Raw genomic sequence first — 9,802 nt, forward strand, 5'->3', positions numbered from 1 at the left:
ATTCACACACTTTGACTTACTGATGGCTAAGCATTACATTTATTTTCTAAAGAAAAAGATGGTCTCTGGCAGATTTATTGACACGTTTGTTTCCCATGATGATATTGGGAATGTCACATGCTTTATTTTGATGACATACCATTTCATCCACCCAGCCTTCCACCTAAGTATTTAATTTTCACCTTAGAGCAAGTGCTTAAGAAGTAGGCCTAACCATTTCTTGAGTTATCAGGGGTCATTATTGTTTTAAAATGTACAAAGATAGCCATATGGAAGAATGGGAACTATGCTTATTTTATGAAGTGATGTAGAACATAATGAAATCTGTTTTACAACTACACTGCATTTAATTATCTTCCATTTTTACTTTAAAAATCCGATAGTGAATTCGCTTCCATTGGATTTCAAGAGAGGTCTGTCATCTTCAACCTTTGAAGGTCAAGCCAGATTTCCTTCACGGAAAGCATATTGACATGGGTGATAGATTAAAACATCTGTCCAAATCAAAGTCACTATGCAGATAAAGTTAATATTCCAGAGACTCATCACGCAGATGGACATGTCTGCCCTGCATCAAAATTAGCAAGGCTGAGTAAATGAAGTGGGTATTACCCTCACCATAAATGATTATTGAAGTAAGTCATAAGGCATTTGCGTGATTCATTGTCAAAAGATCCCTGGGGGAAAAGCATTTTGAGTTCTGGGGAGAGAAAGATCTAGGGTGGCTTCATGGAAGAGGAGGACCCGAATGGGACATCAAAGGACTGGTGAGATGTTTTTAGAAAGAGGGGCATCCTTGGGAGGAAGGAGATTATGCGCAAACAAAAGGATATGCTCTATCTTAGTAGGATTCCAACTCAAAACAGTCCAGGAACAGGGATTAAAGTAGAAAATGATCAGTTCCAGGCCTGAGAAGTCTCTCCCAGAGGTCTAAGAAGAGACTCTGGAATCCGAGACTACTGGATAGGTGGTTCCTGAGGTTAGAAACTTATATACAATAAGCCGCCACCTTGTGAAAACTCATGGCCAATCAGTAGTGCCTACACCGTACCCTAAAGATGGACTGGGGCCACCGCAACAGTGAGGCTTCTGGGTATTCGGGGAAAGTCATTTATGATGATGAAAGAAGTGGGAGGGGCTAAGTATCTCCTGAAATAGCACCAGATAAAGCAAGTTCATATTACAGTCCCTGGGCTCAACACCCTTGGATGGCTATCCCGCACCCCCTGTCGACCCTTCTTTTCCCAGGCTGGGTTGTAATTTCTGATTGAGCATTCCCAGGACTAAGGGAGAGAGTTCCTCAGAAAACACAAAAGAGATTCGAAACGGCCCTCACTGAAGAGTCTCAGCTGAGTAGGAAAACCAACTCGATGGAGTAGAAGCAAACAGCTCCTGATGTTCTCTCAAACTCGTTGAAGTACTGACTCACAAAAGGGAAGCCCAGAGAGAGGGAGAAGTCCAGCATCTCCAGACTCTGGTTTCCTGTCTGAGGACCTGCTTCTTCCCAGGGGTGACATACCTACCCATCAGGGAAGGCCACATTCACTCCTAAGATGAGCCTTTACCCTACAAGGTCATCAGGAAAACAGTCAGCTCAGCACAAAAGCACAAAGTCCCCAAAATTTACACCACAAATACCCACAGTGAGTAACAGGAAGATTCTTTCATTATATTTGGATCTTGAACAACGAGTTCTTTGAGGTGCCACTCCCATGGAAAACTCCATCTTTGATATGAATCATAGGAAACAAGCATTAAAATTCCCAAAGAATATTGTCCCCGTACCTATGACCAGCCTTGTTTATAAGTGAAAGAGGAAGAACCTGAGCAACCTTGGAAAGACATAATTGCTCAAAACAATTTCTCCTCTATGGAGCTGCTCTAGGGCCAAAATTCCACCATTAGAAATGGGTTCCTTTGGAAAAGGCATTATGCTAGGCATGGAGTCCCATTAGAATACTCTCAGGAGTATCAACATCTTAAAGCCATCAACAACAGGATATGAACTCACCAGAAGTCTACTCTAGGAGCACAAGCCTCTAGCAACTGGACTGGGGCAAGGGAGACACACAGAGTAAGAGAGACCAGGAAAAGTATAAAGAGTGAGTTCACCTAATGCATAATTTAGCAGGGGACCCAAATAAAAGGGGGTGGGGAGAGAGTCTTTTCCAAGAAGTTTACCTGTCAGCAAATGTGGCCTTCACCAGAAGAGATAAAGGTTATAGTTGGCTCGTCTACCTCGTACAGAAGGAGTAAATGCAACCATTGCAATTAAATCTACTTTTGAATCAACACAAATTAGATAGTACGGGAGATTACTATAAAGCTCTCAGTGATTGACATGGTTCCACTCATCATTCAGGCCACAAGCTACCAAGGCATTATTAATGTCTTGATGCCAAATGTTGTTATCTTTATATCACTGTCTAATCTTCCCTCTACTTCTCCAACCCCTTCCCCTTAACAATGGCACCTCAGTGACAGTTTCCTTGAAGAGATTATAATTTTTATCCTGGTCTTCTTTATAAGAGTTTTTCTACATTCTAAGGTAAATCATTATCCATGCCTCAGAAACACATGAAACTTTGAAAAGTCTGAAACAACATTAACAGTACAGATTGAATTTTTCAGAGTAAGCAATAATATTCAGACATATCTTTGCAATGTAAGCAAAGGCAGTGTTAACAGTAAGAGAAGAAAATTGCTAGTTTTCTTCTAACCCCTACTCTCATTGCATGAAAATAAAATTGGGGTGGGACTAGAAACAAGAAGCAAAACATTTATGGTGCTCTGGCCTCAGATTTTTCACCATAAATGGCAAGAAGGAAGAGCAAATGAACACAGTTTAAGATACTAGATTAGCATCTGATAAAGTTCTCCCATCCTTGCAGCAGACCATGGCCCCTGTAACCAAATAAAGCAGTTTGTGAAGATTCGCTCTGCAGTAACCCCACCTTTTTCTTAATTAAAAAAAAAAAAAAAGTGGTGGCTTCACTGTTGATTTAAATTGCTCATTTTCAACACAGTTGGCTCTCTGGACTTCATAAGCACATTAAAAAATGATTAGATACTTTGGGTAATTGAGGGAAAACCTTATAAGCGTCATGAGAGGAGAACACAGAAGATGAGCAGGCCTTGTTGTATAAGAGAAGGGGACGCAAGGTCTTCCTGTCTGAGACCCCGCTCCTGGAGATTGGCAGTGAAATGGCTTCCGGGGGTGATGTGCCCACCCCTCTAACCCACCATGAAATAGGAATGCGTAGAAGACACTCTCCTTTCTTCCTACCCCTGACCAGCCGAGTGTCTCCTCTCCAGGGAGGCTCGTCAACTTTTCAGGCCTCCTTTCAGGTCCTAGGAGAAAAGTCACAGGAGAAGAAGCCAGCTGTCTGGAGGAGAGTGTGGAGGATGTGACGCTGCCTTCATATGTCCAAGAAAGACACCTCTGGGTCTCCTGCCCTTCCAACAAGGGTTCCTCTCATAGGTCGACGTCACTATTAGAACACCATATGATAGTATATGAACAATATACCTGTGGTGGCCTGAATAATGAATGGTCCCCAAAGATATTAGATCTTCATCCCTGGGACCTAAAATTGTTACCTAATTTGGAAAAAGGATCTTTACAGATATGACTAAGTCAAAGATCTTGAGGTGGGGAGTTATCCCGGATTATCCGGATAGTCCTTAAATGCAGTCACAGTTGTCCTTACAAGAGAGAGGTAGAGGTAAAGAAAAATTCAATATGCAGAAGAGGAGGAAATAATACTGCTACAGAGGCAGAGACTGGTGTGATGTGACCACAAGTCAAGGAACGCTAGTTGACACTAAAAGCTGGAAGAAGCAAGGAACAGATTTTCCCTCATAACTTAGAGCTTCTGGTGGGAGTGTGGTCCTGCTGGCAGCTTGACTTCAGCCCAGTGATACTGATTTCAGACTTCTGGCCTCTAGAACTGTGAGAGAATAAATTCCTGTTGTTTGAAGCCATCATGTATGTTGTAATTTGTTAAAGCAGCCATAGGAAACTAATGCAATACCCAAGCACTGGAGAGAATGCAGAAAAATGGAGTATTTTAAGAACAGAGGATGTTATGGATTGAATTATGTTCTCCTTAAATTCATATGTTGAAACCTTAACCTCTAATGTGACTGTATGTGGAGACAGGAGCTTTAGAGAGGTCATTATGGTTAAATAAGATCGGGTCATAAGAGTAGACCCTAATCCACTAGGACTGGTGGCCTTATAAGAAAAGAACAAGAAACATCTCTCTCTCTCATCCTCCTTCCCTCCCTCTCTCTCCCTCCCTCCCTCTCCTCCTCCCTTCTTCTCTCTCTTTCTCTCTCCCCCTCTACCTCTCTCCTTGCACATACACAGAGAAAAGGCCATGAGGACACAGCAAGAAGGTGCCATCTGCAAGCTAAGGAAGGAGAGAGGCCTCAGGAGGAACCAGCCCAGGTAGAACCCTGTTCTTGGACTTCTAGCCTCTAGAACTGTGAGAAAATAAATTTCTGTTGTTTAAGCCATGCAGCCTATGGTGTTTTGTTATGGCAGCCCAAGTGGGCTAATACAGAGTTAACAAAGAAGACTCTTTCTAAGAGTTAGCTTATTTAAGGAGATAAGGTCAGGGTCCCTTCCCACAATGCTGGGCAATCCCAGTTTTCAGAGGGCAAATCTAAGGAGAGGCCAGAGGGTACTCTGAGACTCTCTGGTGAGTTGAGGAAGATCAAATCTTCAATTTAACATGAGGAGCAGAATTAAGACTTGGCCTCTGACCATCCATGGCTAAAATAGCCTATCAATGTCACTGACCACTGAAGAACGTGAGGCAGAGAACATGCTCAGGTCCCTCCCACCAGACACCCTACAGCCCTGCCTCAAATCCTGACCCACTCTCCCAACCTTAAGAAGGCAGTTCACACCTGTCTGCTGTTCCTTCTGTCTTTGCAGGAGCATTTCTATTCCCAACCCGCCACCGCCCCCTCTGGGAAGCATGCATTAGAATCAATTGTTCTCTCCTTTTTGACCCCATCACACTTTTCACAGACCCTATCACTACGACTATCTCTCTGATGAGAAAGACAGCACAGTCCTCAGACCCGACTCCCAGCCAGGCACAGAGCTGTTGTTGAATGAAGGAAAGGATAAAAGAAAGAATAAATGGATAAAAAGTAGACACTAAAATGTATGTACACCAAAGAATAATTTTTTTGTTAGTTCACAGCATATTAGGTCCACAAGAAGTTAAGATTTCTCAGGAGCCGTGACTGCATGTAAGAAATGCCACAAATTCTGAGAGAAATTTGAAGAAAAGAAAACAAGATACAATGCATGTCTCCTCCGTATTAGAAGGATATAGAGAATGATAGCACCAAAACATTTTAAATATATATGAATACCCTTGCAAATGTTTCCATGGACCTGGATTGTTTTTCCATATTTATATATTTTTATTATTTACCTTATAAAAGAATATAGCCCTATAGAAATTTACTATTGTTTGCTATAATAAAATAAAGCTATTACAGCAAGCTTTTAGGATCAAATATATGGTAGCTGAAGGAAACTGGACTTTGGGTGGTAAACACACAATAGACTATACAGATGTCAAATGATAATGAAAATTATATAATTGTATTAACCAATGTCACCCCAATAAACTTAATTTAAAAAAATGTCATTGGTTTAATGAAGGACAAGAGTGTGATTTGGAGTCTGTAAACACTTAAGAATCCTGAACAAGTCTAAACAAACATTTTTAATCAGTGTGAGTGCTTTGTGAAATTTTTAATCTTCCACTTAAGAGACACTAATGTACAAGTTGGCAAAAAAAAAAAAAAAAAGTCGTCTTTACCATACATTATCTAAATGTGCTGAAGCAAATGTGTTTCAACACCCAACCCTGCTGCTGCATGAACACATAATAGTACAGGATGTTGGCAGCAACTGATTTTAGCTTCTAAATGGTGGCATTGGCTGTTTCTAGGATAGCAAAATAGTATCAGGGATAAAGACATACACAGTATCTATAATAACAAAGAGGAACAACATATAGAAATGGACTATATTAGCTCCTGGTCAAAATCAAAAATTTCATCTTAGGCTATCTAAATGTTTTTAAACGACACAAATGTGATTTTAGTTCAATAGCCTTCTACAGTAAAAATATAGACACATAGCACCCCATTATCTCATCTAACACTGCAGCTGTCACAAGTCACAGGACACTTGATCCACGGGCAAGTAAAGATTTAAAGAGCCAAGTTCCAACCACAAACAGGAGGACACACAACAGGACATCTAAAAGAATTTCCACTTGTGCCATCCTGGGCATCTTGGCATTCTTATCATACTATGACCTGATTGTCCAGAATGATGGTAGATAATCCTGGACTCTCTTTCTTACATTAAATACAAGGCTCTTTATTTCATGAGTTTTATAGTTCTCATAGCAAGGAACAAATTCTGTGTGAACATGCTACCTATACATTATAGCATTATGTTCATCAGTTGTGTGTGTATATGCATGATGCGGTGTGTGGGGGGGGGGGAGGGGAGAATGCATGACAGATTAAGACAGGCCCAATGATCAAAGAGACAAAGAGAACGTGTAGCAATATCTGCTTGAAATGGAGGTGAGGGGTACACAGTATTACAAAGCGTAAGTTCATTTTTGAAAAGGAAACAACAAAGAGCAGCCTAATGAGCAGAAAATATAAAAGAAAACACAAACCTGAAAAGAGAGAGGAGAAACTACAAATGAAAGCAAGAGTGACTTAATGAGAAAGAAAATAAGAGGTATTTTCATATTTGTTTACTGTCCAGTCAGTTAAGTGAAGATTATTCATGGGTCTAGGCATGTTCATTTCCTGTGCGGGTGCCAGAACTATTTCTTTGTGTTCTTTACTCCTAGACGTGCTAATTTCATCTTTCCCACTGGGAGAAAAGGGTAACAATGTTGTTATTAACACTCCCATCACCATGGCTCTTCAGAACATTTGTGTATTGAAACAACATAGATCTTCTTGCCTCTGCATTTCCTTAATACTATTTATTTAATGCTGCTTGTATCATCACTCATGGTGCCTCATCGTGTATACCTGCCACCATGAATCCCAGCTTCCCAGGACTCTCCTCCAGGTTTTTTACTGGTTTCATGGATGATGATCACAAAGGCAAGCCTTACCCAGACTGTGGAGGAGAATGTGAATGTTAATTCACATTCTGATCGTGTTAAATGCAGTTTGACATTTTCTAGAATAAACATAGACCCAGCATATCTTCCAACCGTATCTTCTCTTGACCTCCTTCAGGTAATCACTGAATTCCTAGAATGTGAGTTCTTTCAATGTTGCCAGCACCTCTGCCTCCACCAGAGGGAAGGGAGTAAGCAAAGGGAGTAGCCTAAGATGAAATGTGGTCCCATTTGTGCAAGGAATGTCTGTCTCTCACCAATATGGCTCAAACATAGAGTTCAATGTCAACACATTGATTGGTACCTAGAGAAGGCATCTTTCAGAAGGGTATGTTAGCATTGCAGAGCAATGCTCAAAAGCTCTCTGAAGAAAATGTCATAGCTACCTCTAGAGGACTACTTAGGGAGGTAAGCAGGATAAAGAATGTATGAAGCCACATTTGCTGCTCTACGGTGCTGTAGATCAGAGGCTACTATATATATTGGAACATGGAGGGGTGAGAGCTGATATATGGACCCAGCATGTGGCAACTCACTGGTTAGGAGGGGCCATGGATACCCCAGAGCCCTGAACTTGCGTCTCCTACATGAGAGTTATAAAAATCAGTGTGTCTGAGCTTATATGGTGGCTCAATCTCACAGAATCTCAACAAAGAAAGACTGGGCTATCCTGGGGAGCAATTGCTTGGCAGGCCACCCTCTTGGAATCAGGGCCAGATCAGGGGCCCCAGAATGATTCCATAGAAATGAGTCCTGGAGCTCTTTGGGGCACCTGGTTGACCCCGCTTGGTGGATGAGGAGTAGAGATCAAAGAATGCCCCAAAGGGGAGAGATGAGAACCAGGGTCCACAAGGATGCTGGTCCTGAGACCCTGCCCAGATAAGACTGCCACCCCAGTTGTTCCCAGGTACCCGAAGGGAACTTGAAAATGTTGAAGAAGCTACTCCAAAATGTGGGAGACCCTGAGGTATGGGACCTGAGACAGACAGGCCAGGGTCCAAAGGCTGTACTGATGTTCAGGATGACTAGCAACATCTGTTAACACCTGGAAGAGTTGTGGAGAAACCTGAGACATAGGGCACGTAAGCAAAATGTCCAACACTCAACCTCCAGGTGGTGGAGTCTGATTTGAACCCAAGCATTCTGGCTCTAGTACCTGTGGTCTCTGCTCTGAAAACATCTAAAAAGATTCCAGACTTTATATTTAGACAGACTGGGGTTTGACTCACCACCTGACAATACCAGTATATCACTTTGGGATCAAGTGGGGATAATAGTACTTACTGCATAGGATTGTTTTGCAGAGATCAGCTAACTTTTTCTATAAAAGACAAGATGATAAATTCTTTAGGCAGTCCGTACAGTCTCTGTTGCAACTAGTTAATTCTGTAGCATGAAAGTAGCCACAGACGATGCGTAAATGAATGGGCGTTGCTGTATTCCAATAAAACTCCATGCAAAAGCAGATGGTGGGCTGGAGTTGGCCCACAGGCCTCAGTTTGCCAACAACTTGTTTGAATCTTAATTCAGAAAATGCCAATAAAAGTTTTATAGTAGTTACCTAAGCTTAGTAAACATTCAATAAGTATTAGCTGTTATGATTATATCAATAAAATGACTACATTTTAAACTTGTTGGTTTAAGGTTCTAGTGTGTCTGTCACTTTCTAAAAATTTGGTCTTATTATTTTACAGTTACAGTATACATATGTGAGGGAAAATAATGGGTGAATAAATGTTTCAACACTTGCATTCTTCCTCATTACCATTATTTTTCAAAACTTCTTTTTAGAGTTACTGTCCATCTGAAAACTGTCATTGTCTTCAAAATGTGTGAGTCAAAAGAAGCCGGCATTTGTTAAGTGCAGCTTTATTATGTATTTAAAATAAAAATTTCCATTTATTTATAATTCTATTTCAGTAACATAAAAAATAGCAGAAATTTTAGATGCTATAAATCAAATTTTTCTTTGAAACCTACATTTCAATAATACATGTAATGCATTATCAGATTTATCATCATATATCTGTGATTCCAATAGCCATTTATAGTATTTATAAATGTTTATACAGTAAATTTTAGAATTTACACAGTTCTTTTCAGCACTTCTTTTATGAACAGCACTTCTAGCATTTCTTATCTTTGGGAGATGATCACTTTCCTCACTTCATTCATATATTTTAAAAGTTATCAACTCAAACTGGTCTTGAGGGGTAAGCCCTGGACTCCAGCTGTGAGCTGAGATGGTTAGTTGCTTCTGTTGGGCTTACTTCCAGCCGCTGGGAGGACATTTGTCAGACAGAATGGAACAGAGTAGAGAACAGCAGAGGCTAAAAGGTGAGAAAATAGAGGCTTATGATGATGGAGTCCTCATTTGAATCACCCCTAAAGTCTCTCCGAGCCCTCTCATGGTTTGGTTATGAATTTCTCCTTTGCTTAAGCAAATTTCAGTTGATCTTGGACCATGATATCACCCCTGGGTGAAGTGAATCATCCCCACTTGGCTTATCCCAGGGGAAACTTTACCGTCTACAACTCACCAGATGTGTGGCTTTGGCATCACAGAAAGTAACTTCCAAAGACTAAAACTCATTCAAGGGCAATTCTTTCAT

Source organism: Pteropus vampyrus, unplaced genomic scaffold, assembly GCF_000151845.1.
Source record: "Pteropus vampyrus isolate Shadow unplaced genomic scaffold, Pvam_2.0 Scaffold66, whole genome shotgun sequence".
NCBI classification, from domain to species: domain Eukaryota; kingdom Metazoa; phylum Chordata; class Mammalia; order Chiroptera; family Pteropodidae; genus Pteropus; species Pteropus vampyrus.